General features: G+C 37.8%; 1 long non-coding RNA gene across 1 annotated transcript; it reads left to right on the forward strand.

Moving 5' to 3' along the window:
- The first annotated feature begins 5,925 nt into the window (after positions 1-5,925).
- Positions 5,926-7,930, forward strand: LOC116330678. The gene is made up of 4 exons (XR_005610801.1): positions 5,926-5,988; positions 6,574-6,731; positions 7,099-7,185; positions 7,567-7,930. It is a non-coding gene; the product is annotated as an uncharacterized LOC116330678 (long non-coding RNA).
- The last annotated feature ends 11,070 nt before the right edge of the window (positions 7,931-19,000 follow it).

The raw sequence follows: 19,000 nt of genomic DNA on the forward strand, positions 1-19,000 counted from the left end.
AAAGACAAGGAGAAGTAATCAACAAATTCAGCACTATTCAACAAAGTGCGACACCGTGTGTGCAAAGAGGAAATTACAACTAAAAAAAAAGTGAACAACAGTTTAAGCCAGGGGTCTGCAACCTTTTACACCCAAAGAGCCACTTGGACCCGGTTTCCACGCAAAAGAAAACACTGGGAGCCGCAAATACTTTTAGATGTCAAAATTTTGACATCTAAAATGAAGATAACACTGTATATATTGTTTTTTACCTTTGTGCTTTGTGTGAACAACTAAGGTGTGTTGCTTATGAAATCCATGAAGTGCTGCAGAGAAAATTGCATTTATTTACGTAATTAACACATTTTGAACTCTTAAAGAAATATAACAAAAGGAAAGACACCCAGCTGAACTAAAATGATCCATGTAGCAAACAAAAAACTGTTGTCAGTCGCCACCCTTATATCGCCTTTGGGCTGTTGGAACCTTGACCTGACTCTTAAAAATAATTGGAAAAAAGTACTATGCTGCTGAAAAATGAAAAATAGATATTTGCAAAATTCTGCCTAAATATGTATTTTACCTGGTTAATGCGCGGCGGGGCGTGGTTTGCAGCGCCGCTGCAGGGGAGTCGGACGCACCTGAGCGACACCGCAATCACGCCTCGCCGCCTTTACGTCTGCGCTATCTGTGCTGTTGTGTTGTTGGTGGTGTATGTCGGACTCTGAGCTGAAAAGCTACAGCCGGCTGTATGCGTACAGCAACCGTGTGTGAAAAGTGCTCAATAAAGAGATGCTCAAAAGCGTGTTCATGGAAACATCGTCGGGTCTGCCGTGATTTGTTTACAATGGGACTTCTGCTCCTGAACCTCTGCGCACAGAATCCGCAAATCGGGGATATAGGAAGTCAGTTTACTCACGGTGTTTGTCTTTAACATAGTTCACGGTGGAGAACAGCTGCTGACATAATGTGGATCCGAAGATCCGTAATTGGCCTACCTGGGGTTGAAAGTCTCGATAAATGCACGGCGTTTCGGCGGGTATACCGGCTTCCGCGAGTGTGACTCTTATTTTGAGCGATGAAAAATAATAGAATATAATTTTATTTTTATATTTCAAAATCACAACAATCTTCCAATTTAGAACTACGAGTTAAAAGAACTAACATAAATAAAATACACTTCAGCTAAATACTTCTAATTTATTTTCCCAAACCACGCGGAGCATGCAGTATAAGGACTAAAGAGCCGCATGCGGCTCCGGAGCCGCGGTTGCCGACCCTGGTTTAAGCAAATTGAAAGAAAGCAAGTGGACTTCTTTAAATGTCTCCAAGACAGTTGTCCTCTGATCCAAGAGGCTTCTTGTCCAGTTGCTTGGTTACCAAGAGATTTTGGCTGTAGAAGTATTAATAAACATTGCTACACCTTCTAAAGAGAAAAAAAGTTATGTTTGTGATGTGATGTTCAATATATATCTGTGATCCATCCTGACACTATAATGTTTAAAGTGTAACAATTATGTGAAATTTGACTCTGACACCTTTGAAATGTGTGAATTTCCTGTTGATGCTCTTTCTTTGCACTTAAGGCAGTAAGACCATGTGTGTGGCCCTTTGTAGTGGTTATGGACCTTTGCTCTGCACATGAGGTGGATAGATAAATTAACATTTTTTTTTTGTCACAGTTCAAAAATTAAACCCTAAACTGGATAAGTGGAAGAAAATGGATGGAGATGCCTCTAGATACTATTTTTGTTTTTTTACAAGTCTTCATTCTTTTATGAATCAACAATGGCTAAGTTAAAGTGGAAGTTTGTAGTAAAAATGTCATGAGGCAGAATAAGTGCAAGAATTAGTGGCTTTGTTGCAAACTGAGCAATATAAGAAAACCCATTGTAACGCCCAGAATTTATAAGAATCATTGAGTCTGCAAAATGTCCCTGCTTTTTTTCAGCATGCATCTGATAAAATTATATATATACTATAAATGTATTCCCAGTTGTTTTTATTTTATTATTTTTTTTTTATTTAATAAAAACAACGACGTGTCTTTTTGTGTTGACATGAAATATTACTTCCACATACATTATTATTTAAAGTTAAGGTCAATCACCTACATGTAGACGAGAGTTATCTGCTTAGCAACAGAGCAACTAACCACTTCCTTTTTTTTTTTGCAGCTCCTCCTCAGATGCAAATAAAGCCGACGGTGAAGTTCAGGTCTGTTTCTATATCTCTGGGAAGGTCATGACGTTCAAGCTAAATCAAGCAACACTGTTCTTTATTCAGCTATTAGTGATATGGCATGTTTTTGCAGGTAAAGAGCACATTTTGGGTTGTGATTCATCTTTCTTATCCAAATTAAAACCAGATATAATTATATAATGATTCATTGTTCCCTTTAACTTTCAGAGGTTGCTGAAGAAGGAAACAGAACTGTGTTTGCATCCATAGGACACTCAGTGACATTAACTTGCAACATATCCAAAAAAATGCAACATCGATCACCTGGACAAACAACAGATCTGTTTTTCAATATTCTATTGCACTGAATCGCAACTTTTCAAATTTCTCATCACATAGACTGAAAATAAATCATGAGTTCCCTACAAAGCTAATTATTTTTAGTGCTCAATCTGAAGATGAAGGACTTTATACATGTAGCATAATAGACAAAAGTGGCCTAAACAGCATTACATGGAATTTAACTGTGTCTGAGAGTCCCAAAGGTAGGTAGAACAAAAAAGGCAGATGAATCACTTCTAGTAAAGGTCAAACAAGCCATTTAAATTAATTCACTGCTGATTTTATACAGAATCCACTTCATCAAAGACTTTTCTATACATACTCCCACCTGCAATTGGATTCCTTCTATGTGGCACCATGCTAGCCATCTGCTTCTGTAGGTGAGTAAAACCTCTTTCGTAATGAATGGATGAACATTTCTCTTTTCTGTACTGTTGTAGAATTGTCAGTACAAGTGAGTATTTTTCACGTTGACCATGCATTTCAGTTTTATTCATATGTCCAAGTTTTGAAATATCTGAAGGTTCTAAAATGATCCGTGGGGCTCGTATCATGGTTTTTGTTGATTGGAAGATCAAGTTTTAAAATAACAAAGAACAGGCCTTCAGTACTGCCTCAGGGCTTATGTGGTGTTTCAGTATGGGCAGGTTGTTTTAATGACTCAGTAATGTCTATCAGACTTTCATTGTGTTAAATAAGTCACATTGTTATTAAATTCTGTAACAAAAACAGAATGTTCCAAACATTTTTCAGTTTATTCAGAAACAAAATAAAGTAGATTTTAAGTCAATCTACTTAAAAATATAAAACGGCATTTGATTTACTGTCTGTGCTCATATATTTTATTTAGTGTTAAAGTATTAAGGTTTGATAGCCAGTCCTACAAAAACTGGGATTTTTACTCAATAGATTCAAACACTACACAACATAAAGTTCACATTCAATTAAAAAAAAATCACACAATTGAAGAAAAAAGTGAAAATTTGTGCATGTTGTTTGGTGCGGCAGTTTTGACACAGTAGATAAAGGATCTGACTTGCTAATATGTTCCAGGCCTGCACATGTAGCTCTGCTTTGACTCCGAGTGGATGCATAAACGTGAGAAATGTTGAGAATGGGTTGGTATGTGAATGTAAAGATTGAATTGTTATGCTAAAGCAGCACAAACAGAGTTACTGGGATAAAAATTTATAGTGCAGTATTCCAAAATTTAATCCTAATACTGCAATAACCACAATAATAACAATGCTTTAAGAACTATCACACATAATTTTATTAAAACATACAGTAAATATACTGTAAAATGGTTTAAATTTGTTTTAATCACCAGAACAATTTGCACATTTCCCATTGCTATCAACTGTCCATTTGTGTTGCATGTGAATATGTTTCATTTAAATCAACAATAATGAAAGAAGTAATATGAAGAAGATTTTTTGTGTTTCTTATGGTCACGTTAAAGTCTACAGTGTTTTGGAACCTAGGCTCATATGCTGAGGTGCTTGAAAGATTAGAGGTTTTATTTCTTTTACTTTTCAGAAAAGTTACAATGAGGACACCAAATCTGGATCCAGTCAAAATAGTCCTCAGTCAGGAGAAGAGGTCAGAAGAACTTTGTCATCTTTAACAATCACATATTTCTGCTTAATTTTCTAGCTTTCATTTTCACTTTCTGTCTTCATAGGCAGCTCTCCCTCAACCACAAGGTGCCAATCATCACTGTGAACGTAGCAAGCGGAGGAGTCAGTATATGGAGAGGTGGAATTCAATCTATGATCACTTCTGAGCTTATAAGCCTTCCAGTCACAGGGAATAAGGGGACAACAGGGCTGCTACAGCATCTTCAACTCAGACATACAGCTCTGGCTGGGAGCACAGCAGTTCCAGTCATTCACAACACTTTGTTTAAATGAAGCAGTCAATTTTAAAAAAGTAAGAATAAAGGGAAAGGGGATTAAACCCAATGTTTCAGAGACAGGATAAAGGGCCTGCACTAAAGCCCATTATTAGATAATGATTGTGAATCAGACTTTAGAGGTAGATGTCTTTAATAAGAAGAGTATTTGAGAGTAGTGACTTTGAATTATTTTATTTTTTTTAACTATGAACTTTTTTTTTTTAACTACGCTCACTAAAGCATTTTCTTTCAAATATTCATCTCATGCATATGGAATATTCTCAGAAAACCAGATGCTTTGCCACTTTTTTTGAGTAGAAGTACACTGTAAAAACGATAACTAGTAATTGTTGATTTGAGTAAAGTTTTCAAATTAAACTGACTTAGAAATAAAACTTTCCATTTACAACCTAAAATAGCTTGTCTGCCCAACAAATTTCTTCCATTGTTGTCCTAACTAAGATTTTCTAGCGAGCATAACAAAGACTATCAACTTTTGAGTAGATTTTTGAGTCGAGTTGGGAACCGGTGGGAAACCCGTGGGTGACTGGCACACGTCGTGGTCTGAATAAGTTTGAACTAGACCAAACGAGTCTGAGCAGACTGTGTGATAGTGGTTTGTCGATGTGTTCTGAACTGAAAACCTGCTAAGAAATTTTGAACAAACGTGGCCAAAGTTGGATGAAAATTACAATTTTTTCGACCATTACGGATTTTACCTGGTCTGAAGTTGGAGTGTATTATTTGACCATTTTTTGGACAGGTGCGGGGAGCTGCTGGCCATTTGCCCTAGCAGGTAAGCTAACGACATCTGTTATTAGGATTTTCTACAAGCGCTAGGCTGCATCCTCCTGAGGACCCAGGAGGGTGGAACAGAGTAAAGCACTGAAAAAAGCCAAACAATAACATATTTAAGTCATCTAAGGGACTTATATATCATGTTTAAGCTAGCGAAGGACCGCGAGGGGTTGAAAATGATATGCCAGGAGTTCGCTGCTCTAGCGAGCCTTGAATCCCCAGCTAGCTATCGAAGCTGGTGGTAACAGACGTCTCCAAAACGTAGAAAGCATTTTTGCAAAAATGTGTTGTCTTAATAAACTGAGCAGATATTTGAAATTTACACAGCTACATTCTCGCCTGAAAATACCTTAAAAGTTTACTTTGTGACCCAGAAAGAGTAATAAGAGTAATATTAAAACTAAGTGGCTGCCGCCATTGTTTGAAACTAGAATCGGCTGGGCCGTGCTATGAATTCTGGCATAGGGTGGGCCACGAAGGATACACCTGACCCATCCTTCAAAGCTGTGGAAAGTATTGTATTGTTTTGAGAGCCTTTTGTTGGTGGAGTATTGATTTTATGTACAATTCCACGGGTAGACGCGATCTGTACGGTCCGACTTTGCACATGCGCAGTAAGGATCGGGAGTCCGATCCGTAACTTTTTTTTTTTCTCGTTTTTTTTTTCTACATTATATTGAAATGTTTCATTATTGCAAACATTTTCTCTCAGGCGGAGAGAGGTCGTGGAGTGTCAGCCTATGGTATCTGAGGTCCAGGAGAGATGACCTGCGCTGTTTTCCTCTGAGGAGGTAAGACTGTCCTAATTTATTTATAATTTAATTATTATTCAAATTGGGCATGATTTATACTTATATTGAAGCAGTACGGTATTTGCTGGGGTAATGCATTGGCCAACTTTATTATCTTGTGTTACCACTCCAGTCAAGGCCCTTGCCAGTGTTATATTGAAATCCTTACCCTGAACATTTCTGCCAGTACAAGAGTCCCCATGCTAAATCAAAATTGTGAAACAGAAAGGCAATCTCATAATTTTGACTTAGCATGTATTTTTTTTTCTTTTTGTGCTAGAAATAGGACTTCTATAGTCTGAGATTGTTAGGGAAAGAATACTAAGGCAGGTCACAGAATCTGATTGGTCACAGATTTTGGTGCAACTTAGAACATAATATGTATTTTCATATTGATACTGGGTTTTGTGGGAGGTGTTTCTATTCCTGTGCAAAAGACGTATTCATGAGAGATTTTTGAAGTAGGTAGGTTTTGCTGTTGATGACACAGTCAGGCATATAACATGGTGCAGACTGTCCAAGACAGCTACCCAGGAATTTTCTGTGTTGAATAAATGACAATATTTTGGTGAATGTATTGTTTAGATATCTGAAAATTTCATCGGATCACAAGCAAAGACCTCCTGGGGACCTTCAATGCATCCCTTGACAAAGTTGTGCCTGGCCTGCTGAAACTGTACTGGTCTAAGAAGGGAGTTCTTGGTGAGGAGATGGAAGACCTCCTGGATAAACTTGATGAACAGGTGAGTGAAGTGCTCCTTTATCTGACATTTTCAGAAGAGAGTATACTTTTCTCTTAACAGAAACTGAAAAAGATGTTGGCTTCAAATAAAACACATCAGTGGATATGTCAGTAAAAATGAATGTCATGAGTCATTGCTTTGTTCTTATTTGGCAGTATTTTATTTAATTTGTAAAACGAAAGTAAAATTGTTAACATGGTGGTGGTGTTGTTTTTTTGGGGCGGGGGGGGGTTGTACGTTTTGCGTGTTGCTGGGTCTGACCTGTGCTTTACTTTCATTACTATGAGAGTTCTGATTTTGCATTGTGTATAGTACACCATGTTACTTCACTAATTGAAATTCTTGTTTTCCACTGAATACTCTTTAGACATCCAACACTGTGTCCAACGGGCACTGAGAGGCCTGCCCATTTTCCTCAAGAGAAGATGCAACAGAGGTTTTCCTGAAGTGCTTAGTAAGTACAAAAAAGTAATGCAAGTAAAACTAATTGCTATGAGATGTTTTTAAAGGATGAGTTTATCCAAAATGGAAATGTACACTTTCTCAGTGCAGTCCAGATAATTTTATAGTGGGGATTGCAGTTGTCATAACTCTCACTCCTTTTTTTCTGCTGAGCAGCAGCTGGGCATTGTTAGTGGTTGTTCCATAGCAGAAAATATTTTTGTACAAAACTCACAAGGTGGCATTAATTAAAAGAAAATAAGCTTTTTCTTCTTAAAACCTCCATGGGTCAAACGACCAGCATGGTATAGAGGTTAAAGTTAAAATCTTTAGAAATTTGTTTTGTCTTTAGTTTTTCTTAGCTTTCAATAATTCATATTTTACTTTTCTTCAGGACACTGACATTTTGGAACCAGTGTTGAACGGTGCATCAGTTGCCATCCTCACCATCCTACAAGATGACGATGCTGATACGTCTGTACGAGAACATGCAGTTGTGTTGGAAGGGGACATCGTGCTACATAACATTCCAGATCTCTCTACTGCCCTGGCACACCTCTTTGGCCTTCTGTATGCCCTCAACATTGATTATCCAAAGCAGATGAGTTTTACCTTTGAAGCAATTCAGGCCATCTTATTTTGGCCTGGTCGGACAATATGAAGGTGAAGTGGATAAATCATTATTCGAAATGTAAATTTTAGTCAGATGAATCTGTATTGTTGAGAATATATGGTGAAAATTTGTCTTGTAGTATTTTAAAGATTTGTTATAGTGTTAGTTTCCTCTTCATTGATGGTAACATTTCTAAGAACTTTTAACTTCCATAGTTCATCATAGTAAGCCTGTGTAAAATGTCAATGTCTGGGTGCATAGGCAATCGTTTGTAGCACTACCCTATTTAATGTGCAATAGTAATGTTGAGCTTTTACAAGACGGTCAGGGTGTGTGTGCATGAATTATTAAGTTGCTGGACACTTTTCTTTTTTGGTTTTGGACTCTGGAATTTTAAGGTCTCTGCTGGGGTGCTCAAAGCACCCAAAAGAAACTGGCAACACGTTTTTGTTTGTTATTTCTTTTCTTTCTTTCTTTTTGTTTTTTTTTAACAGAAATTCACCCTACTACCCATGACATTCTGAAATGTACTGAAAAGACTGTTGAACAAAATAAATAAGCTTTTAGATAACATTGAATTGTGCTTTGTTTTATTCTATATCTATTTATTAAGTGTTTTTTTCAAGTATAATAACAACATACATTTTCCTTTGTTTATATAGGTAAATTTTCAACTCACTGGAGTAAGAATTGTATGATTACTCAACAAGAATATCTGTGTTTGGTGAAGGCAGAAATACATGGCATTGAAACCAGAATTTCTTCGTTAGACTTCCAGGATTATCCTAATTAGGTGAACAAGAAGATCCAAGTTGGCAGAACTTGTAAATCTTAGTTGAGTCAACAACAGTTAGCAAAAGTTGAGAAAACTCAAAAATCTCTTGCATCATGTTGCCTTGAAATTTTAAGTTTTCTCAACATTTTCTTTTTTACAGTGTATATGGATTATGTCGGTCTCATTATGTTCTCCTTTTTGTATTTGAAATCAAATAGTTATAATTCATTAATGCTACATTCCTCCGCAGTCTTCTTTATATGTTGTTCAATTAAAATTCAATTTGGTTTATATAGTGCCAAACCACAAAAACAGTGGCCTCAGGGACTTTATATTTTAAGGTAAAGACCTACAATAATTCAGAGAAAACCCCAACAATCATACGTCCCCTTATGAGCCAAGAGTTGGCAACAGTGGAAAGGAAAACTCCCTTTAACAGGAAATAACCTCTGCAAGAACCAGGATCAAGGAGGGGCAATCATCTGCCACGACTGGTTGGGGGTGAGGAAGGAGACAGGACAAAGACATGCGGTGGTAGAGTCAGAGATTATTAATAACTAATGGTTAAATGCAGAGTGGTGTCATTGGCCCAGGTTGTTTTATTGATGTCAGGATTTCTTGAAATAGTTTGAAAGTGTCTTGTCATTTAAAAGGTATTTAAACTTGTTTGTTCAAACCCTTCTCATATTTGAACTCCTGCTTATTAAACATTGCAAAACAGGCATACACTGAAAGTATCCTGCAGTATTTTGATGTCACTTTTCATGCAAAACTGAAATAATTTTCTTTAATGAGAATGAATTGTTTAATCAACCTTCTTGTTTAATGCAATGATTTTATAATTTAAATATTATATTAATTATGCTTTAAATTTCCATATGCTTAAACAGCATGCACCCTCAAACGAATGGCGTCTTTTCATCTGCTAGTAACCACTTCCTTTTATTGTCACTACCTTGACAAAGATATGTGCAAGTAGTGGTTAAGCTTCACTTTATCTGTCTGTGGTTATGTGATCTTTATTCTACTAGCTGTGTGCAACGACCTGACTGCTCCAACACAAGACTGTTTTAAACATATTTTCTCTGAGTTTTTTATATTGTTTCCAAAGGAAGATCTGTTTTGTAGATTTGTTTTTCCACTTAAAGTTTCAAAGCCTGTAATTTACAGTGCACACTGTAAATTACTAATAAAAATGATTGCATATTAACACAGGGTGACAAACGTTAAAAGAAAACGATATTTTTGTGTTTAGCATGTCTGCGATCCATCCTGAGTCTCTCCTCTTTAATTTGTACTGATAATGTTGACTGTTTGTCTCTGACACCTTTGAAAAATGTGGGTTTCCTGTTCACGCTCTTTCTTTGCAGCTAAGTCTGTAAGACCCTGTGTGTAGACTTAAATAAAAGAAATATCGTGTGGTGATACTCTTCTACACATTTTTCCAAATAGAATTTTGTTAATCGTAACACATAATTTTCTACCTAATGAGTGATTAGAGGAACTAAAGAGACATTTCAGACATGTCCTTAGTTTAAACCTGCAGTAGAGCAGAGTGCACTACAATGTCTCATTCTCCACAAGACCACGGTGATGGAAATTATGGTTACCCGCACCACTCTGCTGGTCATCATATTTTCCCCATCATTATGTTGCCTGTCTTTGCGGCTTAGATACCACAGTGTGTTAACTTGCTCAAGAGAATTTTGCATTTACGAGAAAACATAATGTACTTTCTCTGTATGTAGGTGGAACACTATGTAACTACTCAGCACTAAGCATACAGGAACTCGATCAAGGAAAGCATTGCTGGGACACTGAATACATGACAAAAACAATCTGGAGGAGGATAAGAAAAACACACATCTTATTTATACAGAGGAGTAGAGACTTGACGAGTAAGGTGAAGCACATTAAGTTACTAACATCACCCAGGAGAGTTAGTGACTTGCCTTAAACGAGCAAAAGCACAGGAATAAGCTTTACTTGGACATATCTCCACAAAATCTCCACTGATTTTTATTTTCACTTTGTATCTTTATCAGCAACTCACTCTCAACCACAGGATGGCACTGTTTAATTTAAAAATAACAAGCACAGGAGGCAGTGTATTATTGTGTTCATTCAATCTGTGAACACACACTGTAAAAAAGGATTTGTTGACTCAACTTGAGTCAGTCAAGTGATTTTGTTGCTTTGACTGAATTAAGTTATAGCTTTGTAAAGCTTCAAATTAACTACACTTAAACAAATTAGTTGATGCTATAAGCATTTTATTCATTTAATTTGCTGTATAACACAATTTGGATTAAACTACACTAGTTAGAAGAACTCACAACATGTCAGCTGAACTCAGTTTATCAAGTTTTTTTTTAAAAAATGTGAACCAATCTGGCTGGACATAAAATCAAAAAAACATAAATTACCAATTAATAGTTTAGGTGTTTTTAAAGTTTTTTTTTTTAGCACTTACTAAGACAAGAAAACTAATGCATATAAAACTATCAAGCGCGTAGATTTTGTTTTGGCATTGGTGAGGGACGGATGATTCAACCACCGAACTCTGCCCTGTTTCTTTCCCCCTTTTGTCTTTGCTTCTTGATAAAAAAAAAAAAGGAGAAATATACTTGCCTACATATGCTATTCTACATGCTTTTAAACCATTTAAAATTACAATTCATAGTTTTATATGTGAATTATATAATGTTAAATTACTTAAGTATTTAAGACTTTAGTTTACTTGAGCCATATTCCATATAAATCAGGTATCATACAAAAATAAAATAGAGTCATGACAATAAAAGAATATGACTTTACAGACTTAACAACATTACTTCAGTTATAGTACACCAACATCTCTTATACATTAGCACTAAGGGAACAGTGAATGACCTGGTGGCTTTTGTCCATAAAACTACTCATCTAAGATTACCACAAAGTAAAAGATCTCTCAGCAAAATTAGTTTAGGCACACTATTGCCCCGATCAAATCAGTGAGCTGGGATTTTTATTCTAAACATGAACTACTGTTACAGCAACAGACATGGACTACTGGTGCCCCACACAACAACTCAATGTCCACTATGTGAAGGAGCCAAACACATGCCTTCTCCTCTCGTTAACTGAGATAAACTGCTGGCATATTTGTTTTACATCTATACTGTCCAGTCTCTCCTGGTGTACATGGCACACAGCAGCATTGTTTAATCTCATTTGAGTCAATGTTGACCTTAGCCATGTTTTTTAGTCTTCTGAGAGCACTGAAGCTTCTTTCAGCCTCAGTACATGCGTTTTATCCTCAGATTAAAATTATTATTATGTGCTTGATGTGCCTCACCTTTGGCCCTGGCTCTTCCCCTCTGACTGCACTAGGACATATTGCCACCTGATAAAATAACACATTGATTCGTGCCATATAAAAGTGAGACATGTCAATTCAGATTCAAATTGTGGTATTACATCAGCAGCCTAACAATTGTCATGATAATAAATACCTGTGACCTCGCCTCTTCACCTCTGTCTGAGCTACAACATGGCAGAGCTGCCTCTGTCACCTAATAAATAACAGTGAGACATTCCAAATACATGCAGTCACACATGTGCTTCAAATACAGTAATGAACCAATAAGTCATGGCTGCCAGTGGCACTGGGACACTAGTGTTTAATGATGATGTGACACAGGACATGTACCTTCTGAGGTGTTCAGAGACATACTGTCTGCTCAAATCTAACTAAATGCAGTCAAATTACTAAAAGCTGCTAATAAGTAGTAGTAAAGGCCTGGCAGAGCATTAAAAAGTTGGAAACCCAGCATCTGGTGATGTCAATAAGTTCAAGACTTCACAATATAATTGCCATCAAAGGGTTTTCAACCAAGTATTAGAAATGAACATTTTATTTTCTGAGGTATTTAATTTGTCCAACTTTACTTTTGAGCCCCTGAAATGAAGGGATGGTGTTAAAAATGGCTTAGTTCCTCACATTTTATGCAATCTTTTTTTTTAAATCCACTGAATTAAAGCTGAAAGTCGGCACATCAACTGCATCTGAGTTATTTCATTTAAAATTTACTGTGGTAATGTACAGAACCAAAATTAGAAAAACTTTTGTCTCTGTCCAAATATTTATGGACGTATCTATATGGGATAAACACCTTAGCTTGCTGTACTGCAGTCAATTTATTATAAAGCACTGTATTGGACTGGCACAAGTGGCTGTTTTCCATATGGTCAGTGTTGGTTTACAAAAAGCTGAAGTACACCAATTTACATTTAAAATGATGATGTATAGCAGGGTAGGCAACTCCAGGCCTCGAGTGCCGGTGTCCTGCAGGTTTTAGATCTTACCCTGGGTCAACAAACCTGAATCAAATGAGTAGGTCATTACCAGTCCTCTGGAGAACTTCAAGACATGTTGAGGAGGTAATTTAGCAATTAAATTCAGGTGTGAAAAAAACTCCAACAATCATATGACCACCTATGACCAAACACTTTGTTGACAGAGGGAAGGAAAAACTCTCCTTTAACAGGAAGAAACCTCCAGCAGTATCAGGCTCAGGGAGGGGCGGCCATCTGCTGTCACCGGTTGGGGTGAGAGAAGGAAAACAGGATAAAAGACATACTGTGGAGGAGAGCCAGAGATTAATAACAACTATGAATTAGTGCAGAGGTCTATTAACACACAGTGAGTGAGAAAGGTGAAGAAGGAATACTCAGTGCATCATGGGAATCCCCCAGGAGCCTACACCTATTGCAGCATAGCTAAGGGAGGATTCAGAGTCACCTGATCCAGCCTTAAATATATGCTTTAGCAAAAAGGCAAGTTTTAAGCCTAATCTTAAAAGCAGAGATAGTGTCGGTCTCCTGAATCCAAACTGGAAGCTGGTTCCATTGACAAGGGGTCTGAAAACTGAAGGCTCTGCCTACAATAATACATACAAAAACTGAAGGCTCTGCCTTTACTTTTTTAACAAGTAAGCCCACAGTGTGAGAGCGAAGTGCTCTAATGGGGTGATATGGTACTACAAGGTCATTAAGATAAGATGGGGCCTGATTATTTAAGACCTTGTATGTGAGGAGCAGGATTATGAATTCAATTCTAGATTCAACCGGTAGCCAATGAAGGGAAGCCAATACAGGAGAAATATGCTCTCTCTTTCTAGTCCCTGTCAGTACTCTTGCTCCAGCATTTTGAAATAATTGAAGGCTTTTCAGGGACTTTAATAATAATGAATTACAGTAGTCCAGCCTAGAAGTAATAAATGCATGAACTAGTTTTTCAGTGTCACTCTGAGACAGGATATTTCTACGGTGGCCCCTAGAGACAAAGCACGTACAAACTCCAAAACACATGCAAACTCCAAAACACTTGCAAAATCCAAAACACTTGCAAACTCCAAAACACTTGCAAAATCCAAAACACATGCAAACTCCAAAACACTTGCAAACTCCAAAACACTTGCAAACTCCAAAACACTTGCAAAATCCAAAACACTTGCAAACTCCACAACACATGCAAACTCCAAATCACAACGGAAGTGCTCCAGGACGCTAGGGGCAGTGTTGAGCTCAATTTGCAAAATAAACGGCAAGTTTGTCTGTATGGGACGGTCTAGTCTCCGTCAGGCTTCCCAGGTTGCCTAGCAACCATGATACTAACCACTGGAAACGTGTCATACAACTTTGTTTGACAGAAATGAAGGAGAACATATTTTGTTCATTTGTTTGTTTGTTTCTACAAGAGCTTTGTGTGATTTAATAAGTATCTGAGGCTGAGACCACAGGACTGTAAAACATGATTTTTGGGCTTCATTTCTGTAATGAACAGTCATTTAAGATTAGTTAGTAAATAACAATTAGCTAATGTTGTTCATGAGACTAAAGTCATATCACTTTGGTAATGTAAATATAATATGGCCAATATTATAATTATTATATTAATCATTATTAGCTATTACAGCAGTGAACATGAACTCTGTGTCAAATACTGAGCCTCAGTACAGATTCAAGTTGCAGTTATCTATATGTCTTATCACCTTAAATCTTCACTCAAAGAGAAGTATCTTTGACAGTGCATATATAGGTGTATCATATATAAGAGACAAATGTTGTTCCTTCAGTATGTTGGCATTGCTAAATTTGGCTCATTGCTTACATATATTTATAAAAAGAAAATGTACAAACTGTGATAACTGTTTCTGATAAAATGAAGAGTAGACTGATATATTAAATATTCCTTTATTGGGTGAGAAAATCAGAGCATGTCATAACTGCTTTAAGTCATACAGAATAGATATCAGAGCCTTAAACAGGCTGACTTCTGCTAAATGGGTCAAACTGGGCAGAAAGTATACAAACACATAACATCCTTATAGAATATGATGTAACACTATAGATCAACTTACCTCAGAATATATAAAGCATATAAACAGTTACAGCAATATGATGCAACAAACACAGCAGTACTACTAATCCAAAATACTCAAAGCTTCATAGAACTGAAACAAACATTTATTTTTAGCTCCATTCTGCTGCTGATACATACTTTAGGTTTCTGAATATTAAACTTGTTGCTGCCTTTCATAGTGTGTAACTTGAAGGCCCTGAGTACTTTCTCCACACTGAAAACACTGGGATGATAACATTATTTGAACATTACCTAATAAGACTGATTCAGGACAGACAATTAGTTATGTTAAACTTTCCTAGCAGTCCTTCACAAACAGGGAACAGTCTGTCTATTCTCTCCATCTGTCAGCTGCTGCTGGCTCTTCCTCCTCCTCTTCCTCACACACTGCTGAGTTTGTCCTGGTGGATCATCAGGGGTGCAAAGCCTCACAGATGATGTGCAGCAGTGGGTCCCTCAGTCTGTCCTCACTCTGGACACTTGCAGTTGTCACACATGGAAATCAAATGTGTGATAAGCTGCAGGACTCAAACACAAGTGTAACTTATAAATACATGTTCATACTTTTATTCCACAATCAGAGAGAAAGAAACAGAGAGAGAGTGCAGGACAGACAGACAGGTGACAGTCTCAGGTGTATACACTGCTACAAAACAGCACAAGAGAAGGAGGATTTAGTGTTTGTGTTATTACGAGTGCTAAACAAGAAGAGTTCCCAGATGGTCCAGTGGACACATGTGTGACTCCTGTGATTAAAAGCATCTTTCTTTCAGCTTAACGAGTGAACCGTCAGCTCGTTCAAACACACGTTAAAGTCCGTTTGGCTCGACACCACCGAACAGAGGCAGCAATATAACATAGCTAACATTAACAGTGCAGTGAATCCTGCTTGTGCCGTCATATTCAGGACTGCAAACCGAGCAGCATCACTGACTTTCAGCTTGTTGTGTTTGTGGATATATGACTGACTTTAATTATCCATAAAATCATCACATTCTCTGTAAGATTAAAGTCAACTATTGAGCGGCATATATTTTTGAAGTAAAGGCTTTAAAACCAAGTTAGTACAAACATCACTAATGTCACTTAACTTTGCTGACATGTGGCCAACAGTAATGTTTTAATGTTCTTCATTATAAAAACATTTGCGCATAAATAAGTGACATAATATTCAGTACTTACTTCTGAAAGTTTACTCTTTAGCGGCTCCGCTTCCGCCCGTTTTTGAAAAAAATTATCCACACCACGGCACGCTATGAAATCTGGGATATGTTGGGCCATGAAGGCTACACCGACCCATCCTTAAAATTCAGGGAAATTAAGGGCGCATTTGAGGGCCGCATTTCGAGCAGCCTTTGAATTGGGACAGCCTTCGTCGTGTCGCTGTGACATAATCGTCCTTAAAATGTGGCCTTTAACACTAGATTTACTATCCTGCGCAAATTTGCGTAACTTCCCTAAACCCAGTACCCCCTAGAATTACTGGCTTTTTTATTTTCTGGTGCAAGTCCCGAGGTGTTAAGCACCCCTGCTGAGATTTTCACAGGTCGTCAGCTTGTTTCTCCTACAGCTTTTGTTGTGCAAACCACCCATTGTCCTTGAGGCCTGGCACATTTGCATTTGCTCACTCAGAGTTGCTCAGATCCAAGGCAGGCCAAACCTCTGTGTTACAACTTTCAGAAATGCCTGATAGAAATGCTTCAACTTACTCATGAGATTTTGACCACATTTTTGCGGAAGTCACAACTATACTGAATGCACGACCGTTGTTGCCAGCTGCAAGAAATGCTTGGTAGGGAACAGCTGTTCCCTACTGAAGGTTCGTTCAAAGTTTGAAAGACTTTGAAATAAAACAGACTTGTGTACCCATATATTGTGAATGTCTGTCTTTTGTATGTGAGGTTGTAACACAGAGGTTTGGCCTGCCTTGGATCTAAGTAAACAAATGCCAATGTTGCACACACACACACACACACACACACACACACACACACACACACACACACACACACACACACACACACACACACACACACACACAAATCTGCATTTATTTGTCCCACAAGTGGAAAATCTGCATTGTCATTGCAAAAAAGTGGACAGAGCACAGTATAGAAAGTGCACTATACAAACAATCTGGAAACATAAATATGAACACGTGTATTCAAAAATATTGGTGTATGTATACACACACACACATATCTATCTATCTATCTACGTGTGTGTGTGTGTGTGTGTGTGTGTGTGTGTGTATATATATATATATATACACACACATACACATATATGTATATATATATATATATATATATATATATATATATATATATATATATATATATATATATATATATATATATATATATATATATATGTAGATGTGTCTGTGTGTATAACTAGACTTTATGCTTTAAGTTCATGAACTTATGGCATTCATTTCAATCCTGTTTGTAAGAGCAATCATGTGTCCTGTTGGTGCCATTGTGGATTGCTGGTCAGAAAGTTTTCTGGTGCCACTAATCAAAGAGACAATGCCCTAGATAGATTCATTTCAATTATGCAACACCTTCGATTTGATGACAGGGACACGCGGGCAGAACGGGTGAAAACAGACAAATTTGCAGCGATCTCCGACATCTGGACACGCTTCAACGAGAACTGTGCTAAGAGTTTCACTCAGGGGAACACATGACCATAGATGAACAGCTGTTCCCTACCAAGGTTCGTTGTCCATTCACCCAGTATATTGCAACCAAGCCAGACAAATTTGGGATCAAGTTCTGGATGGCCACGGATTTGGACACCAAATATGTCTGCAGTGCATCTCCTTACTTGGGAAAGGACCCCAGTCGTCAGAAGGGAGAGAGGCTGGCAGAGAACGTGGTCATGAAACTGATGGAGCCGTTTTTGGATGATGGAAGAAATATCACAACGGACAATTTCTTTACTTCACTGTCACTGTCGCACAGACTGCTGCAGCGCAAAACAACATTACTGGGCATGGTGAATAAAGTCCGGCGTGAACTTCCTCAACTTGCAAAAGATACTGGAAAGCGAGAGGTATTCTCCACTTCAGTGCTTAGAAGTGGCAGTGTGTCCTTGACAATTTATGCACCTAAAAAACCAAGACTGTGTGTGTTCTGAGTTCCATGCACCAAGACGTGACGATCGGTGACGGCAGAAAGAGGAAACCCAACACGATCACAGACTACAACCACATGAAGGTATGTGAATGTGTGTACAATTTACACCAGTGGTACAATGTTTTCTGATGTGTGCTATACAGGCCTATAGAAAAAAACATATACTCATGACTCTCTCGCTCTGCTTTTACAGTGTGGTGTGACGTGTTGGACCAAATGGCACGGATGTATTCTGTAAGATCAGCAACACGCAGGTGGCCAGTAGCGGTTTTCTACAATATGCTGGACCTGGCGGCAGTGAATGCCTACATTTTGTACAAGGCATGTACAGGGTGGACAGGCAAAAGAAGATTGTTTCTGCGTCTTCTAGCTTAGCAACCGTTGCCGATTCATGCAGCACAAGGAAATCTTAGCACAGAGGCAGGCTGCTGCAGCTGCTGTGCCAGGGACTGTAAAGACAACACAGTGCCAGGTGCAAGAGAGCTGCAACAGGAATCGCAGCAGATTTACCTGTGCAACATGTAAGAAATTCACCTGTGCCAAATGCAGGGATGATGGACACTGGGTCTGCAAACCCTGTAAAGTTTGAAACACTTTGAAATAAAACAGACTTGTGTACCCATATATTGTGAATGTCTGTCTTTTGTATGTGGGTTGTAACACAGAGGTTTGGCCTGCCTTGGATCTGAGTAAACAAATGCCAATGTTGTGCACACACACACACACACACACACACACACACACACACACACACACACACACACACACACACACAGCAAATCTGCATTTATTTGTCCCACAAGTGGAAAATCTGCATTGTCATTGCAAAAAAGTGGACAGAGCAAGGTATAGAAAGTGCACTATACAAACATTTTATATATATATATACAT

The sequence above is a fragment of the Oreochromis aureus genome, unplaced genomic scaffold (genome assembly GCF_013358895.1).
Source record: "Oreochromis aureus strain Israel breed Guangdong unplaced genomic scaffold, ZZ_aureus HiC_scaffold_388, whole genome shotgun sequence".
Lineage (NCBI taxonomy): Eukaryota > Metazoa > Chordata > Actinopteri > Cichliformes > Cichlidae > Oreochromis > Oreochromis aureus.